The sequence below is a fragment of the Neoarius graeffei genome, chromosome 6 (assembly GCF_027579695.1).
Source record: "Neoarius graeffei isolate fNeoGra1 chromosome 6, fNeoGra1.pri, whole genome shotgun sequence".
In the NCBI taxonomy this organism is placed as follows: Eukaryota; Metazoa; Chordata; class Actinopteri; order Siluriformes; family Ariidae; genus Neoarius; species Neoarius graeffei.
The window spans coordinates 102,737,542-102,762,177 of record NC_083574.1 but is presented as its reverse complement, the minus strand read 5'-3'; the positions used below and the strand labels follow the sequence as shown (position 1 = coordinate 102,762,177).

The 24,636-nt window shown below is 40.0% G+C and overlaps 1 protein-coding gene across 1 annotated transcript in view; it reads left to right on the top strand.

Moving 5' to 3' along the window:
* The first annotated feature begins 499 nt into the window (after positions 1 to 499).
* LOC132888477 (NACHT, LRR and PYD domains-containing protein 3-like) overlaps positions 500 to 24,636 on the top strand; it is a 345,899-nt gene continuing 321,762 nt past the window's right edge. Inside the window, exons 1-2 of the mRNA XM_060924523.1 lie at positions 500 to 563; positions 7,459 to 7,569. The gene's annotated coding sequence lies outside the window, so the exon portion shown is untranslated. The remainder of the gene's footprint in view (positions 564 to 7,458; positions 7,570 to 24,636) is intronic.

The window sequence follows — 24,636 nt, the reverse complement described above, 5'->3', positions numbered from 1 at the left end:
AGTGATTTGTTCTTTCAGCTCATGTCACATCTTTATACGTTGAATTACTTACTCACTGAGGCCAGAAGGCTACAGTGGACGGACGTTAACGTTAGTTACCAGCGTTAGTTAGCAAGATAAGCTAAGTCTCTATTTAAATCAAGCTTATTACAGTGTGGTATAGAAACGATTCTCATTTCAAAGGAGAAGAACTCCATATGTTTCCATTCTCATTTTATCATGAATAAATTGTGCCCTTCTGAAATTCATTTGGCACATAGGCCCATCCTGTGTGTGTGATTAGGCACAAGAAGTTCTGATGTAGGCCTCGCTAAGCCTATGTAAAATTACAATCACAACCTCTGGGGGCAACATAAAAAGAGCCAGGTAGTAGGCTAGCCTAGGCAAAATAGCCTAGTACATGGATGTTTTCTATTGTTTTTACTTACATTCCTTTTGTATTATTTTTAAGATATTCATAGTTTCATCTGAGTACCCTGTTTGAGTTTATTCACAGAGACAGTAGGCCAAACATGAGGAAAAGAAAAGGGCCAGACATCAGGCATTTTTTTGGTGCTAAAAGAGTAAGTAGTAAATATTAGCACTAAGATCTACAGACAATTACAGTACAAGTGTAGGTGCAGTTAGGTTTCATACACTGTTCATGTGAATAAAGAAAATGGGTTCCCAGCAGACAGGAGAGGCACAGCAGGACGAAAGAGAGCAAGACATTCAGCAGGACTGTTCTGCATGTGTGTATATACTGTATGTGACTCATTTGTAGTGTTGATACCCAGTTTGTTCTGACAAAGAAGGTTATCAGGTTGTACTGCTGTTTTTCTTCTGTGGTAGTACTGTATGGTTTGTCATGCTTCTTAATGACATTAAAAATTATTGTTCAGAGTTATTGTGTTGAGTTACTGACACCGACTTCCATAGACGAGACGGGACAGGACCGGGGGGGGATTGATATGATAGTGGACCATGATGGTACCCCCCAATTATGGTGGGGTAATTCGCACTCTGGTTCCGGTGAAAATTCTGCGGGACACAGGTGCTGTAGATTCGTTTATTTTACAGTCGGTGCTATCTTTCTCTGAGCGGTCATATACTGGTGATAATGTTTTAATTCGTGGAATTGGTTTGAATACGGTTTCTGTTCCCCTTCACAGAATTAATATTCATTCTGATTTTGTGCAGGGGGAAATTGTCCTCGGGGTTCGTCCGGCCCTCCCTGTGGATGGAGTCCATATTATTTTAGGCAATGCAATTGCGGGGCACTGTGTTTGGGATGACGTTCCTTCACCTATTGCGTCTGATTCCCCTGGTGCACCTGTTTGTGCTCCTAGTAATGAGGGGGAGAGCCCAGCCTGTGCAGTGACAAGGTCGATGAGCAGCACTGGTCATCATGTGGTACCGACGGCTGTGCAGAGGGAAAGTTTGGGGTCTGTGCTGGGTGTTCCTGATTTGTCTAACCTGCCCTTTCCTTTGTCAAGGGAGGAGTTGCGCAATGCACAGGCTGGTGATCCAGGGTTGTCTGATTTGTTTAAGAACGTGTTGTCCCCCGCAGATGCATTGGGAGCAGCGAGGGGGTACTTCCGGGATAATGGGGTTCTCTTCCGTAAGTGGGTACGGCAAGGGGAGGTGTTTGTGGGGGATGCCTATGTCCAGGTGGTAGTTCCTGCTCAATTTCAAAATTCTGTATTGCAGGTTGCACATGACCAGTGTGGTCATGGGGGCGTGAAAAAGACGTATGATCGAGTTCTTAGAACTTTTTTTTGGCCGCGCGTAAAAAGGGATGTGTCCGCATATATAAAGACATGTCATACCTGTCAGACTACTAGTAAGTCAAATCAAGCGCTCAAACCTGTGCCTTTGCGCCCAATTGTAGCTGTTGGGGAACCTTTTGAGCACATTGTTATTGATTGTGTAGGCCCATTGCCTCGGTCGAAGAATGGTAGTAATTATATTTTTATGCTAATGTGCTTGAACACGTTATCCTTTCATGTTTCCTTTGCGTACTAGCTCTGCGAAAGCGGTACTATGGGCTTTAATTCAGTTTATGTCTGTTTTTGGCATTCCAAGATTTGTGCAAAGTGACCGCGGGTCTAATTTTACTTCCCGTGTGTTTGCTGATGTCCTAAAACAACTGCGCATCGAACATCTTACATCCACAGCATATCATGCCCAGTCGCAGGGTTCCGTTGAAAGATTTCATCAGTCTATGAAATCTCTCCTCCGTGCCTACTGCGTGCAGCTGGATGCAGACTGGGAGGAGTCACTACCATGGCTCATGCTGGCTGCTCGTGAAGTTGTGCAGGAGAGCACTGGGTTCAGCCCGAATGATTTGGTGTTCGGTCACAAGGTGCGGGGACTTTTGTCAGTTTTGGGGGATGTAGGTAAACCTGTTGTACCACCCACTAATGTTGAAGGTTATGTGCTTGGGTTTAAGGACAGGTTGTCTAGGGTTTGGGATATAGCAAGAACAAATCTGGAGAGCGCACAAAAGAAAATGAAAAGCTTGTATGATCGAGCCGTAGAGCGTCGCTCTTTTGAAGCTGGGGATCAAGTGTTGGTGCTTCGTCAGTTAGTGGGGTTTTATAGATGTTTTTGTAAGAATTTTGCCACTGTGGTAGCACCATTGACTAATCTTTTGCGGGATGGAGAAAAATGTGTGGACTTCTGGCTGTCAAATGGCTTTTGAAAACGTTAAGTCAATTCTGTATTCTGCTCCTGTTCTGTCTGCTCCACGTTTTGATAAGCCTTTTGTATTACAGGTTGATGCCAGCAACGTCGGAGCAGGTGCTGTTCTGATGCAGGTTGATGAGCATGGCATTTACCATCCTGTGGGTTTCTTTTCCAAAAAATTCTGTTCTTACCAGCTTCACTATTCTGTGGTTGAGAAAGAGACACTGGCGCTAATATGGGCTTTGCAACATTTTTCCGTTTATATCAATTCCACAGTAGCTTTGACTGTTTATTCAGATCATAACCCTTTAGTCTTCTTAAATTCACTGAAGTGTCCAAATCAGCGTTTAGTGCGGTGGTTTCTGTTTCTACAGTCATACTGTTTGGACATAAGACATATTAAAGGGTCTGAAAACATCGTGGCCGATGCGTTATCCCGTGCATGATCTACTGCTGTTTTTGTGCTCTCTCTCTTTCTCTCTGTCTCTCTCTGTCTCTTCTACTCATGGGATTGGGGGGGGGGGATGACTATTGTTTTTGTTGTTTTAGGAAATTGTGGAAAAAAAAACTACGATCCTGAGGGATCTGCGTTTTTTGGAAGGGGGGGGGCGTGTGACGACCATACGGTCTATGGTGACGACTGCGAGTGCTCCTGGGCGTGGCTGCGCTGATTGCCTGATTGCCATCTGGCGGGATGAGCTCATCTGCGCCCTTATCTATTGGACTTCCCTCAGTTGTTAGTTACCTGTGAGCATTAGGCTTCACGTTTTTGCCACTTGTGTGTTTGGTTTTCTGTGATTGTGAACTTGCAAGTGTTTTAGTAAGAGACTCGTGGTATTTTTGAACTTGGTTTTTGGGGGTTTTTTGTGGGTTGTTACGTCTTTGAGCCGCACGTAACAACGCCTGTTAATTGAAGTGTTCCAGGTGACGACCTCAGGAAGCTGGTTAAGATAATGCCAAGTGTGTGTAAAGCTGTTAACAAGGCAAACGATGGCTACTTTGAAGAATCTAAATAAAATATGAAATATATTTTTGACCATTTTTAGTTTACCACATAATTCCATATATGTTCCAGATGTTATTTCATAGTTTTGATGTCTTCAGTATTGTTCTACAATGTAGAAAATAGTCACAGTCCAGAAAAACATATGAATGAGTCAATGTGTCCAAACTTTTGACTGGTTGTGTGTGTAAATCATATTTGTTGTAATATCATTTTCCCCCTGTTGTTTTCACACCAGGACCAATCTAAGCTAATTAGACCTTCTGAAATAATGTCTGGGGAGTATGAGGAACTCAACATCTGAACTGCGTGAAGATGAGCAGCACAAGATAGATATATTTTGGAGGGTTCCCTCAGGGAAATTAAAATTCCAGCAGCATCATTACAGGATAAACAGAAAATAGAAAAAACCTCTGGATAAATTAAGTATTAACATATATATACACAGGTGTATACATATGAAAAAAGTCCAGCAGGAGAGGTATTGCACTTTATATTGCACATTGTCCAGTATTGCTTTTTGTCAGGCTAGGCTTCTGCTCCTTCCCGTCCTCTGTCCTCCTGTTACCCCTCCTCCCCCCCAGAGAGGAGTTGTACAGTCTGATGGCGTGAGGGACAAAGGAGTTTTTGAGTCTGTTCGTCCTGCACTTGGGAAGGAGCATTCTGTCACTGAACAGGCTCCTCTGGTTGCTGATGACGGTGTGCAGAGGGTGACTGGCATCGTCCATGATGTTCAGTAGTTTGTCCATAGTCCTCTTCTCTGCCACCGTCACCAGAGAGTCCAGCTTCATGCTGACCACAGAGCCGGCCCGCCTGATCAGTTTGTCACAAGACACAAACGTAAGCACGCAGAATGCAAAAATGTGATATAACCTACTGCTCCCTATGTTCTAAATTAAAAGAAAAAGGAAATTTACATGCACTAACATAAACTTATAAAGGATTTGTTAGAAGTTCTGCATGGAGGCTCTGAATGAAATGTTGTACAGAATGGAATACACTTTTTTACTGTTCTTTTAAAGCAGTGTTTAAAATATAAAAAATGTGTAGTGTGAGAAGTTTACTATGACCCATAAATGGAACTAAATCTGAAAACTAGTAGTGCATTAACAACAAACTGGTAATGGTTCAGGTTTCACATATTGTTGAAATGTTCGTGAGGAAGAAGTCCTGTATTTCTAGTGGGAAAAGGGTACGTTAATGGAACACAGGCACAGGGGGAAAAGACAGGTATACTGAAAGAGCTGCTCAGAAATTCTTTGTGAACAGAACCAACAGAATCAAGACCATTAATGTTGCGTGATCGTCAGAAAAATATCTTAAACGATAACAACTTGAAAAAGGAGAAAAGTGAGACAGACCTCTGGTGGCAGTGAGTGTTAGTCTGTCTTTTTCAACCTGGAATGGAGAAAATCTTTTTAAAGAGATCATGAAATATTGTGAAAGCTAAAATTTGATTTTGTATGTTGATGTATTTAATTTTAAAACAGAAAATTTGTGTTTGTTTTTTAGAGAATTCTCTCTAACACACGTGTTTTACACACACACACACACACACACACACACACACACACACACACACACACACACACACACCTGGGACTACGTGAACTTTGCTAAAAAGCTAATTTCTTCCTTGCCTAGCTTGAACTCGCATGATCTAATTTTAGGTGGTGATCTGAATTGTTACTGACCCAGCCTTAGACTGATCGAACCCTAAACTTAAGAATTTCTCTAAAATGGCTACGTGTGTGTGTGTGTGTGTGTATTCCTCTTTTCCCTCTCCACTGTAATTGTTTATTTTTCCAAAAAAATTCCAAAAAAGTTGGGACAAAGTACAAATTGTAAATAAAAACGGAATGCAATAATTTACAAATCTCAAAAACTGATATTGTATTCACAATAGAACATAGACAACATATCAAATGTCAAAAGTGAGACATTTTGAAATTTCATGCCAAATATTGGCTCATTTGAAATTTCATGACAGCAACACATCTCAAAAAAGTTGGGACAGGGGCAATAAGAGGCTGGAAAAGTTAAAGGTACAAAAAAGGAACAGCTGGAGGACCAAATTGCAACTCATTAGGTCAATTGGCAATAGGTCATTAACATGACTGGGTATAAAAAGAGCATCTTGGAGTGGCAGTGGCTCTCAGAAGTAAAGATGGGAAGAGGATCACCAATCCCCCTAATTCTGTGCCGACAAATACTGGAGCAATATCAGAAAGGAGTTCGACAGTGTAAAATTGCAAAGAGTTTGAACATATCATCATCTGCAGTGAATAATATCATCAAAAGATTCAGAGAATCTGGAAGAATCTCTGTGCGTAAGGGTCAAGGCTGGAAAACCATACTGGGTGCCCGTGATCTTTGGGCCCTTAGACGGCACTGCATCACATACAGGCATGCTTCTGTATTGGAAATCACAAAATGGGCTCAGGAATATTTCCAGAGAACATTATCTGTGAACACAATTCACCGTGCCATCCGCCGTTGCCAGCTAAAACTCTGTAGTTCAAAGAAGAAGCCGTATCTAAACATGATCCAGAAGCACAGACGTCTTCTCTGGGCCAAGGCTCATTTAAAATGGACTGTGGCAAAGTGGAAAACTGTTCTGTGGTCAGACGAATCAAAATTTGAAGTTCTTTATGGAAATCAGGGACGCCGTGTCATTCGGATTAAAGAGGAGAAGGACGACCCAAGTTGTTATCAGCACTCAGTTCAGAAGCCTGCATCTTTGATGGTATGGGGTTGCATTAGTGCGTGTGGCATGGGCAGCTTACACATCTGGAAAGACACCATCAATGCTGAAAGGTATATCCAGGTTCTAGAGCAACATATGCTCCCATCCAGATGACGTCTCTTTCAGGGAAGACCTTGCATTTTCCAACATGACAATGCCAAACCACATACTGCATCAATTACAGCATCATGGCTGCGTAGAAGAAGGGTCCGGGTACTGAACTGGCCAGCCTGCAGTCCAGATGTTTCACCAATAGAAAACATTTAGCACATCATAAAACGGAAGATACGACAAAAAAGACCTAAGACAGTTGAGCAACTAGAATCCTACATTAGACAAGAATGGGTTAACATTCCTATCCCTAAACTTGAGCAACTTGTCTCCTCAGTCCCCAGACGTTTACAGACTGTTGTAAAGAGAAAAGGGGATGTCTCACAGTGGTAAACATGGCCTTGTCCCAACTTTTTTGAAATGTGTTGTTGTCATGAAATTTAAAATCACCTAATTTTTCTCTTTAAATGATACATTTCCTCAGTTAATCATTTTATGTCATCTATTTTCTATTCTGAATAAAATATGGAATTTTGAAACTTCCACATCATTGCATTCCGTTTTTATTTACAATTTGTACTTTGTCCCAACTTTTTTGGAATGGGGGTTGTACTTGTTATCATGACTTATGGTTCTCAAAGGTGATGTGGTGTGTGTGTGTGGGTGGGGGTGTGGGGCTGTGGGGATGGGGGTGTGTGGGGAGGAATTGGGGGTGAAAAGTCAAAAAAGTATGCTCATATCACATGTTCAGTCCTTTTAGTCAGTGTCTCCTCATAACTAGCTGCTACTTTGTAGCCAAGCTACAAAGCCCCTGTTGGTCCGTCAAGCAAGGTCTTTATTCTGCTCTGTTCCAGAGGTGCAGTATAATAATCAAATTAGGATATGCAAATAATTATAAAACTCTGGAGCTGTATATGCATAATGGCATCTTCAGATATAAATGACTATATTTTATAGATAAAAATCTAAAACTACTTTCTCTTCATTCTAGTGAAACGAAGGAAAGGCCTGTCTCACCTGGACTCAGCTGTGTGTCCTTTCAGAGTGACCGCTCAATGGTGCAGCCTCTCGAGTTTACAGGTGGAGCATCCTCTGTGGAAAGGTATTCCTCTATCCTCCCCTCACTCAGTTCTCTGAATATCTGTAGAAATAACTCCCGACAGGGCAATTCTTGTTCGCTTCAGTATAAAATGTGTTGTGCTAAATTTTCTTGATTAAATTACTGGTATCATATTCAGAGTTCATATGAACCGTTATGAACGTGTGTTCTAGTGTATCACTACTCATAACAAGCCCAAAATAATTCTACCCGAATAACTTCTGGGTAGAAAAGGAAAAGTTTTTCCAGAAGGGAATCTGCCAATAGCCCTTGGTAAACTCCAGGAGGGGATGGGGGGCGGTTGGGGTTAGTGGTCAGAGGAGTCTCTGTATTGTCTTCCATGATCTAATTTTAGGTGTTGATCTGAATTGTTACTGACCCAGCCTTAGACTGATCGAACCCTAAACTTATGACTTTCTCTAAAATGGCTATGACCTTATCTGTATTTATGAACCAGGTGGGGTGCATTGACCCCTGGCAGACCCTTTTTCCTTACAACAAAGAACTTTCCTCTTTTTTCCCCCATGCACACAATACATATTCCAGAATTGATTATTTTTTCATAGATAAGACTTTTCTCTCCTCAGTTAAGAACGTTGTATATTCAGGGTCATTACTGAATACTCTAAGTGATGATTAAATACTCGAAGTGACAATATTTTTCAGGGCTTTGAACCAGAATTTTTTTCCTATTGGTTCGTTCCGAACAGAAACGGAATTTTAACGTTTCCGGTTTTGGGTTCCACCATTAAATAGACGTTCCCGAACCGGTTAGAACAAAAAAATTTCGTTCCCGGAACGGTTAATTACGTTCCCTGTCAGCGGTTTAACAAATGGCTAGAAAATTATGTCTCTGTCTCATCCAGCTTAAGCCAAATGTAGGCTAATTCTATTACAACCTTCATTAAATAAGACAAGAAATAATTCAAAACAATTATTATTTCAAATGTTGGCGATTTGGATTCTCAGTATGTCTTCCCATCTACACAAACAGAAAAAGTGCCAAAAATGAAAGATAATTCGTTTAGTGTGTTACCAGAGGCTAGTCAGGCCCTATAGAGGACTACCGCATGACGTCACCGCGCCGCTAGATTTTGTTAGGCGCCATATTGGAAGACCAAGTACACATCTATGCAAGTACATACATACATAAAACAAACTACACCTGAAATGTAGCCAGGGCCGGTTCTGCCCTAATCTGGACCCGGGTGCAACATCGCGCAACCCCCCCCCCCCCCCCCCCCCCCAAAAAAAAAAAAAACCAGTCTAAATCAGGACAACCATCACATAACTATAACTATAAACATTTTATATCAACTATTTTAACTAAATGGGCTATAATAAATAAGCCTGCAGGCAGCCACGGCGGGCTGCCTCAGAAAAGTAACCATTCAATGACACAACTGAAAGCCTGCAGCCACGGCGGGCTGCCTCAGAAAAGTAACCATTTGTCCTACCTTAAAACTTGTTTTGCATTTTCTGCCTCCTTTTTTGTATTTTCAACCCTCCGTTTATTTTCTTCCCTTTTCTGAAAACCCGATTTGTGTCCAGACATTTTGTTCTGCTACCAATGAACTAACTCGTCAGGTCTCGTCTCTCGAGCCCGCGATGATTCCCGTGGGAAGGGCAACAACTGATACATTTTTACAAACAGCCAATAGGGAGGTTGCAACGTTCAGACTCTTCTTTGCTCAGACACTCAGTAATGGAGACGTGATAGCAGTCCACCTTCCTGCTCTGTCCATTCAGTCAGCGACCGTCACACAGGAAGTGAACCCCAGCGGGTCATAGAAACTTGCGCAGGAGAAGAATGGCTTTTTTATTTGTAGGCTACGGAAACTTTGAGGAACGAAATAAAAACCGGTATTAACCGGTTACCATTATTTTTAATAAGCGTTTCTGTTCCGGAACATAAAAAATAATAAAGTTTCTGGTTTCGTTTCTGTTCCATGTGAAATAGAAAAAGTTCCCGGTTTTCGTTTTCGTTCCTTGAACCGGTTCAAAGCCCTGATATTTTTATGTGTAATTTGAGGGAAATGTTGTCAGTAATTTTTGGGATAAATAAAACAAAAATGTTCATGTTCTTCAAACACATAACTGTAAATCATAAAACCAGAGAAACTGATCATATATTTATATACAGTGGGGCAAAAAAGTATTTAGTCAGTAACCAATTGTGCAAGTTCTCCCACTTAAAAAGATGAGAGAGGCCTGTAATTTTCATCATAGGTACACTTCAACTATGAGAGACAAAATGAGAAAAAAAATCCAGAAAAATCACATCGTCTGATTTTTAAAGAATTTATTTGCAAATTATGGTGGAAAATAAGTATTTGGTCAATAACAAAAGTTCATCTCAATACTTTGTTATATACCCTTTGTTGGCAATGACAGAGGTCAAACGTTTTCTGTAAGTCTTCACAAGGTTTTCACACACTGTTGCTGGTATTTTGGCCCATTCCTCCATGTAGATCTCCTCTAGATCAGTAATGTTTTGGGGCTGTCGCTGGGCAACACGGACTTTCAACTCCCTCCAAAGATTTTCTATGGGGTTGAGATCTGGAGACTGGCTAGGCCACTCCAGGACCTTGAAATGCTTCTTACGAAGCCACTCCTTCGTTGCCCGGGCAGTGTGTTTGGGATCATTGTCATGCTGAAAGACCCAGCCACGTTTCATCTTCAATGCCCTTGCTGATGGAAGGAGGTTTTCACTCAAAATCTCACGATACATGGCCCCATTCATTCTTTCCTTTACACGGATCAGTCGTCCTGGTCCCTTTGCAGAAAAACAGCCCCAAAGCATGATGTTTCCACCCCCATGCTTCACAGTAGGTATGGTGTTCTTTGGATGCAACTCAGCATTCTTTCTCCTCCAAACACGACAAGTTGAGTTTTTACCAAAAAAGTTCTATTTTGGTTTCATCTGACCATATGACATTCTCCCAATCCTCTTCTGGATCATCCAGATGCTCTCTAGCAAACTTCAGACGGGCCTGGACACGTACTGGCTTAAGCAGGGGGACACGTCTGGCACTGCAGGATTTGAGTCCCTGGCGGCATAGTGTGTTACTGATGGTAGCCTTTGTTACTTTGGTCCCAGCTCTCTGCAGGTCATTCACTAGGTCCCCCCATGTGGTTCTGGGATTTTTGCTCACCGTTCTTGTGATCATTTTGACCCCACAGGGTGAGATCTTGTGTGGAGCCCCAGATTGAGGCAAGGCAAGGCAAGTTTATTTATATAGCACATTTCATACACAATGGCAGTTCAATGTGCTTTACAGAAGTAAAAACAAAAACAGTAAACAATAGAGAAATAAAATTACATAAAATATTTTTTTATTCTAAAACAATTAATTAAAAGAATTAAAAGAATTAAAAGAAAATAATAAGAATTAAACAATAGTAGAAATAAAATAATAAAATGAAGTAGAAATAGGAGGAGAAAAAAAAGAAACCAGCAGAATAGAATAAAGAATAAAATACAATAAAGTTAAAATTAAAGTAAATTTAAAACATGCAGAGAAAGTAAAAATTATAAAAAAAGAAGACAATATTAATTATTTAAAAGAAAGCATCTGAAAACAGCTTGGTCTTTAACCTAGATTTAAAACTGCCAACAGCAGGAGCATTTTTAATGTCCTCTGGCAGTTGGTTCCATAGCTGCACTGCATAGTAGCTAAAAGCTGCTTCACCATACTTTGTTTTAACAACAGGTTTTACCAGTAAATTTTTCTGCTGCAATCTGGTAGATCTGATTGGGTTAGGCCGCTGCAACATATCAGAGAGGTAATTGGGCCCTGTACCATTTAGAGATTTGTACACCAGCAGCAATGCTTTAAAGTCAATTCTGTAGCTTACTGGAAGCCAGTGAAGGGACCTTAGAATTGGAGTAATGTGCTCTGTTCTTTTTGTTCGTGTGAGAACCCTAGCCGCTGCATTTTGAACCAGCTGAAGTTGTTTGATGGTCTTTTTTGGCAGGCCTGTGAAAAGGCCATTGCAGTAGTTAACCCTACTAGAGATGAAGGCATGTGTTAGTTTTTCCAGATCATTTTTTGACACAAGTCCTCTTAGTTTGGAAATGTTTTTTAGGTGATAAAATGCCGTTTTAGTAATTTTTTTCATGTGACTGTCAAAGTTTAGCTCATTGTCAACGAAAACACCAAGATTTTTAATCATTTCTTTAGTTTTCATCCCTTTTGTGTCAAGAATAGTGGTAATTTTGAGTCTTTCATCTTTTTTTCCAAATAGAATTACTTCTGTTTTATCTGTGTTCAGCTGAAGAAAATTTTGTGACATCCAGCTGTTGATTTGATCGATACACTGGTAGAGACATTCAAGGGGGGCATAATCATTAGGTGATAGAGCAAAATAAATTTGGGTGTCATCTGCATAGCAGTGATACAAAATTTGAATTTTTATTGATAATTTGCCCAAGTGGGAGCATATAAAGGTTGAAAAGTAATGGTCCAAGAATCGACCCCTGGGGGACACCACAGGTCAAGGACATTGACGTTGAGGAACAATTTCCCAGGGTAACAGAGAAGCTTCTATCTTTTAAGTATGAATTTAACCAATTGATAACTTTACCAGTCAATCCAACCCAGTGTTCAAGTCGATATAGCAGTATGTTGTGATCAATAGTATTAAAAGCTGCACTGAGGTCCAGTAATACCAGGACCGATGTTTTGCCTGCATCAGTATTAAGACGTATGTCATTTATAACTTTAATCAGCGCTGTTTCAGTGCTATGATTGGCACGAAATCCTGACTGAAAATTATCAAAACGGCTGTTTGCTATCAAGAAGGCAGTTAATTGATTGAAGACAATTTTTTCAAGGATTTTCCCAATGAATGGTAAATTTGATATTGGCCTGTAGTTATTTAATACTGAAGCATCCACATTATTCTTTTTAAGTAGGGGCTTTACAACGGCTTTTTTCAAGGACACAGGAACAATGCCAGTCTCTAGGGATGTATTTATGATTTGAAGCACATCTGTAATTATAAGATGTAGAACAGACTTAAAAAAGTTGGTGGGCAGAATGTCCAATTCAGATGCTGAGGAACTGAGATTTTCTACAGTTTTTTCAAGAGTCTCATAATCAATTAAACAAAATTCTGACATTGTGTTGAAGTTATCTATCTGTATCACTGGTGATTGCAGTTTTTCAATTATTTGCAACTGAGATATATTATGAGCAATATTATGTCATATTTTATCAATTTTACCTTTAAAGAAGGATGCAAACTCATTGCATTTATTAACTGAGAGAAGTTCAGGTGCTAATTGTGGTGGGGGATTTGTTAGCTTCTCTACTGTTGAAAATAGCACACGGGCATTGTTCATATTCCTGTTTATGATGTTGGAGAAGAAAGACTGTCTTGCTTTACGAATTTCATAATTATATTTACAAAGCATCTCTTTATGGATTTGATAATGGATGTGAAGTTTAGTTTTGCGCCATTTTCTTTCAGTCTTTCTACATTCTCTCTTTAACAGTTTAACAGCTGGGTATTCCTTCCATGGTGCTTTCTGCTTATCATTGACTCTTTTGATTTTGAATGGAACAATATCATCCATAATTTGGGTCATATTTAAATTAAAAATTTCCAGTAAATCATCTACAGAGTCTGACATTTTGGTTGAGATCCGAGAGAGAGCTTGCTCAAAGAGAACACATGTGTTGTCATTTATGACTCTCCTACCCATAGTCATTGAGCTGTTCTGAATGTGAGGAGACATAGAAACATCAGAGAAAACACAAAAATGATCAGATAAGGCCAGGTCAACAACAGTAGTAGAAACAGTAAGACCCTTTGTGATGACAAGGTCAAGGGTATGACCACGAGAGTGGGTCGGCCCCTGTACATGTTGTACAAGGTTGAAATGGTCAATAAGTGCAAGTAGTTCATTGGCATAGGTGTTTTCAGGATTATTTACATGCAAGTTAAAATCCCCAGATATAATAAGACAGTCAAACTCTAAGCAAATGACTGACAACAGTTCACCAAACTCTTCCAAAAAAACTTTGGCTGAATGTCTCGGAGGCCTGTAAATAGTTAATAATAATGTGTTAGGAGAGCATGTAACAATTGCACATAAGTGTTCAAAGGATGTAAAATCACCAAGTGAGGATTGTTTACATTGAAAAGAGAATTTGAATATATTTGCGATCCCTCCACCTTTCCCCTGTCCGGTAACATTCATAAAATTAAAATTTGGGGGAGTTGCTTCAATAAGGGTGGTAGCACTATTTGCTACCACCCTTATACAAGAGGCTGGAAAAGTTAAAGGTACAAAAAAGGAACAGCTGGAGGACCAAATTGCAACTCATTAGGTCAATTGGCAATAGGTCATTAACATGACTGGGTATAAAAAGAGCATCTTGGAGTGGCAGCGGCTCTCAGAAGTAAAGATGGGAAGAAGATCACCAATCCCCCTAATTCTGCGCTGACAAATAGTGAAGCAATATCAGAAAGGAGTTTGACAGTGTAAAATTGCAAAGAGTTTGAACATATCATCATCTACAGTGCATAATATCATCAAAAGATTCAGAGAATCTGGAAGAATCTCTGTGCGTAAGGGTCACGACCGGAAAACCATACAGGGTACCCGTGATCTTCGGGCCCTTAGACGGCACTGCATCACATACAGGCATGCTTCTGTATTGGAAATCACAAAATGGGCTCAGGAATATTTCCAGAGAACATTATCTGTGAACACAATTCACCGTGCCATCCGCTGTTGCCAGCTAAAACTCTATAGTTCAAAGAAGAAGCCGTATCTAAACATGATCCATAAGCGCAGACGTCTTCTCTGGGCCAAGGCTCATTTAAAATGGACTGTGGCAAAGTGGAAAACTGTTCTGTGGTCAGACGAATCAAAATTTGAAGTTCTTTATGGAAATCAGGGACGCCGTGTCATTCGGATTAAAGAGGAGAAGGACGACCCAAGTTGTTATCAGCACTCAGTTCAGAAGCCTGCATCTCTGATAGTATGGGGTTGCATTAGTGCGTGTGGCATGGGCAGCTTACACATCTGGAAAGACACCATCAATGCTGAAAGGTATATCCAGGTTCTAGAGCAACATATGCTCCCATCCAGACGACGTCTCTTTCAGGGAAGACCTTGCATTTTCCAACATGACAATGCCAAACCACATACTGCATCAATTACAGCATCATGGCTGTGTAGAAGAAGGGTCCAGGTACTGAACTGGCCAGCCTGCAGTCCAGATCTTTCACCCATAGAAAACATTTGGCGCATCATAAAACGGAAGATACGACAAAAAAGACCTAAGACAGTTGAGCAACTAGAATCCTACATTAGACAAGAATGGGTCAACATTCCTATCCCTAAACTTGAGCAACTTGTCTCCTCAGTCCCCAGACGTTTACAGACTGTTGTAAAGAGAAAAGGGGATGTCTCACAGTGGTACCCATGGCCTTGTCCCAACTATTTTGAGATGTGTTGTTGTCATGAAATTTAGAATCACCTCATTTTTCTCTTTAAATGATACATTTTCTCAGTTTAAACATTTGATATGTCATCTATGTTCTATTCTGAATAAAATATGGAATTTTGAAAATTCCACATCATTGCATTCCGTTTTTTTTTACAATTTGTACTTTGTCCCAACTTTTTTGGAATCGGGGTTGTATAAAGAAAAATGCAGTGGACCCAAGACAGAACCTTGTGGAACACCAAACTTTACTTCAGTACGTCTAGAAATATCACCATTTATATCAACATACTGATAGCCATCAGTTAAAGGTGGAGTACGAGATTTTTTTCAGGAGTATTTTTTACCATATTGCTTGAAAAGCTCCTCACACCCATGTTGCAAGCAGTACAATAGAAGGTTTGACCCAAAAACGAAATATTTTAATCCAGTCTACAGTGTAAAATAAAGGAAAAACACCATCAAATCCTATCGAGGTCACCACCTCAAAATGATTGGATACTGACACGTCAATCAGACTGAAGCCCGAGCAGCCCGGCCCTTCTGTGCATAGATTTACATAGAAGACTAGATGCCTCATTCCCGTTGCCCGTCAACGAAGTTGAACGTCCGCACGTGGCGGCCATCTTACCTCAGACAGCTGGCTTACCCATTACATTGTGTTGGTAGCGATATGTACTTTTCAGATGACCGTAACTTCCTCAAATTTCAATCGATATTCAAATGGTTTGGTTTGTTATATATAAAAAAAAAAACGGAAGTATGTATTTATGATATTAATGATGAATAATCATTTTATGTTTTAAAAAAATACGCATAGCTTGGCGAAAATATTTCAGTATACCACAGACTGTAAGACAGGATGCATGCTGAAATTCCTCTGCTCTGAGAAGCCTAACACTGCATACTTATGGATAACTGCAGCCTTAGGACAAATAACCATACAATTTATTTCCAATTTTTAGTGAAAATATTTTTACATGTGATAGGGCCATAGGGGAAGCTAAATTTAAATAAACAGCTTACTCACTTCTGAAACTTCAGAAATACTTCATCCACCTCAAAAACCTAATGCACTCACATCATAGCATAATAACAAATGTAAACTCACATCATAGCATAATAACAAATGTAAACTCACATCATAGCATAATAACAAATGCACTGCCCGAGTAAGTAATAGTATAAAACAGTGACAGCGACTCACGGTAGTTTGTGACAAAAAAGCATTTAATTAATCACATGTGGTTATAGTTCCAAGGATAAAAAGATATCTTTACATTTACAAAAAGAACATTCAAAGCTGATTATCATGTCAAAGTCAATATATGTTAGCACAGAAGATTGAAATTTCATTTGCCTAGGCTCCAATCAGGCCTGGCGCCAGGAACAGTTTACTAAGGGGGCAATTAGAAATTGCAAGGGGGCAAATATTTTTCATATAGTGTGTAGTAGTGATGGCGGTCTGACAACTTGTTTCAAACAATTAACTGCGCCAACCACAAAATCACGGCCCCGAAGGTTGCTTTAGTACGGGAAAATCATGTGACATATTACCAGGGCAGTTGCGCTTTATCAACTCCCGTGCCCACCTGTTAACCCTCCCCTCCGATTTTCTCACAGACACGCGGTACAACCGGAAAGATGCCAAACATAAAACAACACACACAAACCTACAGGCAAGTCCTTTACATTTAAAATACATACAAATAGCTCCGCGGCATGAAAACAAAACGCCAATGCAAGTCTAAGGTACTTGGCTCGGCGGCCAAAATCATAATTTTAAAAAAATCAACAGACCCCGCGGCTGCACCAGTAATAGCCTTCCTGACTCGCACCGAGTCAACGCTGGCCACTTACTCCGCGATCCCAGTTTAGGCGTGTAGGGGACTAAACACTCTGAAGTGATGAATTTTCACCCCCGCTGCATGGGGAGGTGACGTCAACGACACATATTCTTGCGCTATTTGTGCACAAAGCGGACCATATATGAACACATACACCAACATAAACGGAGATAAACTTAGCCTACAAAGAAAGAAAATGGATTCACAATATTGTGATTGAATTTGTTTAATTCGGTGGGGGAAAGACTACTCCCGTAAACTTGACTGCATATACAGGGAGTGCAGAATTATTAGGCAAGTTGTATTTTTGAGGATTAGTTTTATTATTGAAAAACAACTATGTTCTTGATGAACCCAAAAGACTCATAAATATCAAAGCTGAGTATTTTTGGAAGTTGGAGTAGGGCTTTCTTAGTTTTAGCTATCTTAGGAGGATATCTGTGTGTGCAGGTGACTATAACTGTGCATAATTATTAGGCAACTTAACAAAAAACAAACATATACCCATTTCACTCATTTATTTTCACCAGGGAAACCAATATAACAACTCACCATTCACTAATATACATTGCTGGCATTCAAAAACAAAAAAAAAAAACAAATCAGTGACTAATATAGCCGCCTTTCTTTACAAGGACACTCAAAAGCCTGCCATCCATGGATTCGGTCAGTGTTTTGATCTGTTTGCGATCAACATTGCGTGCAGCAGCAACCACAGCCTCCCAGACACTGTTCAGAGATGTGTACTGTTTCCCCTCCTTGTAGATCTCACATTTGATGAGGGACCACAGGTTTTCTATGGGGTTCAGATCAGGTGAACAAGGAGGCCACGTCATTAATCTTTCTTCCTTTAGACCCTTTCTGGCCAGCCATGCTGTGGAGTACTTGGATGCGTGTGATGGAGCATTGTCCTGCATGAAAATCATGTTTTTCTTGAAGGATGCTGACTTCTTCCTGTACCACTGCTTGAAGAAGGTGTCTTCCAAAAACTGACAATAGGACTGGGAGTTGAGCTTGACGCCATCCTCAACCCGAAAAGGTCCCACAAGCTCATCTTTGATGATACCAGCCCATACCAGTACCCCACCTCCACCTTGCTGGCGTCTGAGTCGGACTGGAGCTCTCTGCCCTTTGCTGATCCAGCCACGAGCCCATCCATCTGGCCCATCAAGACTCACTCTCATTTCATCTGTCCATAAGACCTTAGAAAAATCAGTCTTGTGATACTTCTTGGCCCAGTCTTGATGTTTCATCTTGTGTGTCTTGTTCAGTGGTGGTCGTTTTTCAGCCTTTGTTACCTTGGCTGTGTCCCTGAGTATTGCACACCTTGTGCTTTTTGACACTCCAGTGATGTTGCAGCTCTGAAATATGGCAAAACTGGTGGCGAGTGGCATCTTGGCAGCTTCACGCTTGACTTTCCTCAGTTCACGGGCAGTTAGTTTGCGCCTTTTTTTTTCAACGTGCTTCTTGCGACCCTGTTGACTATTTTGAATGAAGCGCTTGATTGTTCGATGGTCACGCTTCAAAAGCTGGGCAATTTTAAGAGTGCTCCATCCCTTTGCAATATATAGTGGGGCAAAAAAGTATTTAGTCAGCCACCAATTGTGCAAGAGTTCCCACTTAAAAAGATGAGAGAGGCCTGTAATTTTCATCATAGGTACACTTCAACTATGAGAGACAGAATGGGGGGAAAGAATCCAGGAAATCACATTGTAGGATTTTTAATGAATTAATTGGTAAATTCCTTGGTAAAATAAGTATTTGGTCACCTACAAACAAGCACGATTTCTGGCTCTCACAGACCTGTAACAACTTCTTTAAGAGGCTCCTCTGTCCTCCACTCGTTACCTGTATTAATGGCACCTGTTTGAACTCGTTATCAGTATAAAAGACACCTGTCCACAACCTCAAACAGTCACACTCCAAACTCCACTATGGCCAAGACCAAAGAGCTGTCAAAGGACACCAGAAACAAAATTGTAGACCTGCACCAGGCTGGGAAGACTGAATCTGCAATAGGTAAGCAGCTTGGTGTGAAGAAATCAACTGTGGGAGCAATTATTAGAAAATGGAAGACAGACAAGACCACTGATAATCTCCCTCGATCTGGGGCTCCACACAAGATCTCACCCCGTGGGGTCAAAATGATCACAAGAACGGTGAGCAAAAATCCCAGAACCACGCGGGGGGACCTGAAGAGTGCTGGGACCAAAGTAACAAAGGCTACCATCAGTAACACACTACGCCGCCAGGGACTCAAATCCTGCAGTGCCAGACGTGTCCCCCTGCTTAAGCCAGTACATGTCCAGGCCCGTCTGAAGTTTGCTAGAGAGCATTTGGATGATCCAGAAGAGGACTGGGAGAATGTCATATGGTCAGATGAAACCAAAATAGAACGTTTTGGTAAAAACTCAACTTGTCGTGTCTGGAGGAGAAAGAATGCTGAGTTGCATCCAAGGAACACCATACCTACTGTGAAGCATGGGGGTGGAAACATCATGCTTTGGGGCTGTTTTTCTGCAAAGGGACCAGGACGACTGATCCGTGTAAAGGAATGAATGAATGGGGCCATATATCATGAGATTTTGAGTGAAAACCTCCTTCTATCAGCAAGGGCATTGAAGATGAAACGTGGCTGGGTCTTTCAGCATGACAATGATCCCAAACACACCGCCCGGGCAACGAAGGAGTGGCTTCGTAAGAAGCATTTCAAGGTCCTGAAGTGGCCTAGCCAGTCTCCAGATCTCAACACCATAGAAAATCTTTGGAGGGAGTTGAAAGTCCGTGTTGCTCAGTGACAGCCCCAAAACATCACTGCTCTAGAGGAGATCTGCATGGAGGAATGGACCAAAATACCAGCAACAGTGTGTGAAAACCTTGTGAAGACTTACAGAAAACGTTTGACCTCTGTCATTGCCAACAAAGGGTATATAACAAAGTATTGAGATGAACTTTTGTTATTGACCAAATACTTATTTTCCACCATAATTTGCAAATAAATTCTTTAAAAATCAGACAATGTGATTTTCTGGATTTTTTCTCATTTTGTCTTTCATAGTTGAGGTATACCTATGATGAAAATTACAGGCCTCTCTCATCTTTTTAAGTGGGAGAACTTGCATAATTGGTGACTGACTAAATAATTTTTTGCCCCACTGTATGTCACTATTTTTGACTTTTCTGAGTCCGTCAAATCCCTCTTCTGACCCATTTTGCCAAAGGAAAGGAAGTTGCCTAATAATTTTGCACACCTGATATAGGGTGTTGATGTCATTAGACCACACCCCTTTTCATTACAGAGATGCACATCACCTGGTATGCTTAATTGGTAGGAGGCTTTCAAGCCTATGCAGCTTGGAGTAGGCCAACATGCATAGAGAGGGTAATGTGGTCAACATACTCATTTGCCTAATAATTCTGCACTCCCTGTAGACCCCTTCGCAGTAAATGTCATTCATACGTAAGCGGAAATTGCGCGCGCAGCCTGGACCCAAAAAAGACTCAGAAATGCCTAGTTGTTGTGTTGTCGGGTGTCAGAATCGTAGCAGTGATGGGGTTAAAATGTACAGAATTCCAGCAGGATCTCACCCATTCCAAAAAAATCGCCGACGTCTATGGCTCCAAGCCATCAAACGTGTAGACTGGGATGAAAGCACTATCAAAAATGCGCGGGTTTGCAGCGCCCACTTCATCACAGGTAAGATCAGGCTATTTATTAAATCTTTCTTTTTTATTCTTTCTAGTCTTCGTTTATTGATGTAGCAAAATACTTTGGTAACGTTTGTCTGATTAGCTGGGTCATAGTTACACAATGTAATGAATATTGTTAGCATGTTAGCTTTGCATGCAATTTTGTTTGTAGGAGAGGTCTCGCTTGACTCAAGCAGTCCAGATTTTGTGCCATCATTATTTGTGTATGCCGAAAATCACAATTTTAAAGCAAGGATGGAAAGGTAAAATTGTGTGCCCTCACTCTAAATGCCAACTTACGTTGACTGCTCTAACCTAGCTCCCGCCCCGTTCAGTTTCATTTCTGCTCTCTGCCTCTCGCTTTTTACGCAGCTCTGATTTCTCTTAGCTGCACTCTTTACACTATCATTCCTTTCATGCCATTACCTCCTGCAAATTGCTGTTTAGTGTTGGTATTTGCTGTTGTAGCTAAAGCCACATTGCCATCACACCACTGGCATAATTTGATTAAAACAAAATGAATATGAATGTCTCATCTCATCTCATTATCTCTAGCCGCTTTATCCTGTTCTACAGGGTCGCAGGCAAGCTGGAGCCTATCCCAGCTGACTACGGGCGAAAGGCGGGGTACACCCTGGACAAGTCGCCAGGTCATCACAGGGCTGACACATAGACACAGACAACCATTCACACTCACACCTACGGTCAATTTAGAGTCACCAGTTAACCTAACCTGCATGTCTTTGGACTGTGGGGAAACCGGAGCACCCGGAGGAAACCCACGCAGACACGGGGAGAACATGCAAACTCCGCACAGAAAGGCCCTCGCCGGCCACGGGGCTCGAACCCAGACCTTCTTGCTGTGAGGCGACAGCGCTAACCACTACACCACTGTGCCGCCCTTGAATATGAATGTCCCATTGTTAATCACGTTGTACATGCCCGCACATAACAATCATATGCGTCTAAAGACTTGTAGGCACGAAGTTTTTCGTGGGTGTACACTGAAGTCTTGTCAATAAGGTACGAGTATATATCTGGCCATTGTATACCAGGGAACTTACTAACATCGTCCGTCCACTCTTTATTTATTTTTTATTTATTTATTTATTTATTATTGATTGATTGATTGATTGATTACTTTATTCTGAACAATAAAGAAGATATAAAAATAAAAATTTAAATAAAAAATACAATAATCAAAACATCATCATAAACAAACAGAATAGCGTAGCCACAAGGCAATAACATAACATTCAGAAAGGATTAGGAAGAAGTAATAACTTATCCAGTCCTAACCCTCTATACCACCACTAATCAAATGTCACTTTCCACCATAATAAACTATATATACAAAAGAAAACAAAAGCAATAAACAAATAAGAAAACATACCAACATACCAAAACATACCGACATGGTATAATATCGACCAAATCATATATACAGATACTTATGTTATGCATATAGACACACATACAATACATATATACAGTACATACATATACACATACCTATAACTATACACTAAATACAAGAAGACCAGTCACAGACTTGCTCTCAATTTCATCATCACCTATATAGTCTGCCTGTCCTCATTCTCATATATTTTTATTAACATGTTTTTATATAATTTTTTAAACAGTTTTATGTTGGTGCTATTTTTGAGTTCATAATCCAGACCATTCCACAATTTCACCCCACAGACTGTTATGCACATACTTTTCATAGTTGTTCTAACATTTACTCTCTTAAAATTCATTTCCCCTCTCAGGTTATACCCACCCTGCCTTTCCATAAACATATTTTGTACCTCACCCGGAAGAAGGTTATGTCTTGCTTTATACATAATTTGTGCAGTCTTGTGTTTAACCAGATCCGTGAATTTCAGAGTGTGTGCTTTTACGAATAATGCGTTTGTATGCTCAAGATATCCCGTATTACTGATGATTCTTATTGCTCTTTTTTGTAATGTGCATAATGGCTGTAGGTTAGATTTGTAGGTATTACCCCATATCTCCACACAGTAGCTCAGATATGGAAGTATGAGTGCATTATACAGAGTATGTAGTGATTTATAGTCCAGAATGTGTCTTCATTTCCCCAAAATTGCAGTAATCTTTGCTATTTTTGCTTTAACATGATTAATATGTGGTTTCCAGCAGATTTTATGATCAACAATCACACCCAGAAATTTTATTTCATACACTCTTTCTATGGTTATGTTGTCAATTTTCAATTCAACTTGAGGGTTCGACTTATATTTTCCAAATAACATAATCTTTGTTTGACTCAAATTCAATGACAATTTGTTTACGTTAAACCACCTTTTTAATTTATTCATTTCGGTTGTGATTGTCTCCATAAGCTGCTGTGCATTGTCCCCGGCACAAAAGATGTTTGTATCATTGGCAAATAAAATGCATTTCATTATACTTGATACATTACATAAGTCATTAATGTACAATATAAACAGTTTAGGACCTAAGACAGACCCTTGCGGTACTCAACATGTTATGGGCAAATAATCAGATGTGTGATCTCCAATTTTTACAAATTGCTGCCTGTTGCTTAAGTAGCTCCTCACCCAGTCCAAACCCACCCCTCTGATACCATCCCTCTCTAATTTGTTGAATAGAATGTCATGATTTATTGTGTCAAATGCTTTCTTTAGATCTATGAAAATTCTCATAACATGTTTTTTATTGTCTATACCATTTGTGATTTTCTCGATAAGTTCCATTAATGCCAGGGTTGTTGATCTGTCTTTCCGGAATCCGTATTGACTGTCAGCTAGAAGTTTATATTTTTCAATGAAGTTGTCTAGTTTTGCTGTGAACAGTTTTTTGAGGATCTTGGAGAACTGAGAGAGTAAAGAAACTGGCCTGTAATTTGTGTAATGGTGTCTATCTCCACATTTATATAAAGGTATAACTTTAGCTATTTTCATGTTGTTTGGAAATTTACCAGATTGAAAAGACATATTACATATGTGAGTAAATGGTTCTGCAATTTCTTCAATAACTTTTTTTATTAAACTCATATCAATATCATTCCAGTCAGTGGAGGTTTTACTTTCACTTCTCCTTACAATGTCTATGACCTCTTTTATGCCAACTGCACCAAGGAATATAGATTTAGGATTCCTCTCCCATCGAGCAGCCTCCGCCCGTCCAGGTGTGTCTGTATCCTGAATCTTTTCTGCCAGATCTGGTCCCACATTTACAAAGAATCTATTAAAACCATTTACTACTTCTTCCATATTATTTATTGATCTGTCATTCTCAATATAATGATCAGGGTAGCTTGTATTTTTGTTTTTAGCTTCATTCCTAATAATACTATTCAGTACATTCCATAGCCCCTTCATATTATTTTTATTACTATCTAATAATTTATTATAATATTCCTTCTTACATGTCCTCATAATGCTGGTTAATTTATTCTTGTATTTTTTATATTTAATTTCTGCCTCTAAGGTTCTTTTTTTTATGAATTGTCTTTACAGCGTGTTCTTTTTTTTACAGGCATTTTTTAATCCTTTGGTGATCCATGGACCATTTGCTTGTTTTTGTCCATCATTGTATTTCCTTACAGGACAGGTTTTATCATATAGTGTTTTAAAGATATTTAGAAATCCACTGTATGCTTTGTCAATATCTTCTCCCTCATATACGACTCTCCAGTTCTGTTTCAGTAATTCACTCTTAAGTGTCCTTATGTTTTCTTCAGTTCTTACCCGTTTGTATTTCAACTGATATCCTTAGGTTTCCAGTAATTACAGTGATAGACAATAAATGCAGGCAAATGGTCACTGATGTCATTATATAAAAGCCCACTTTCTGTATTATTTTCCATACTGTTTGTAAATATGTTATCTATTAATGTGACACAATGAGAAGTAATTCTACTAGGTTTGGTGATTTTTGGGTATAAACCCATACTGTACATTGTATTTATGAAATCTTCTGTCATTTTATGCTTTTTTGGATTTAACAGATCAATATTATAATCCCCACAGATAAACACAGTCTTCTGCACTGAGTTAGAAAACATGTTTTCCATCCAGTTT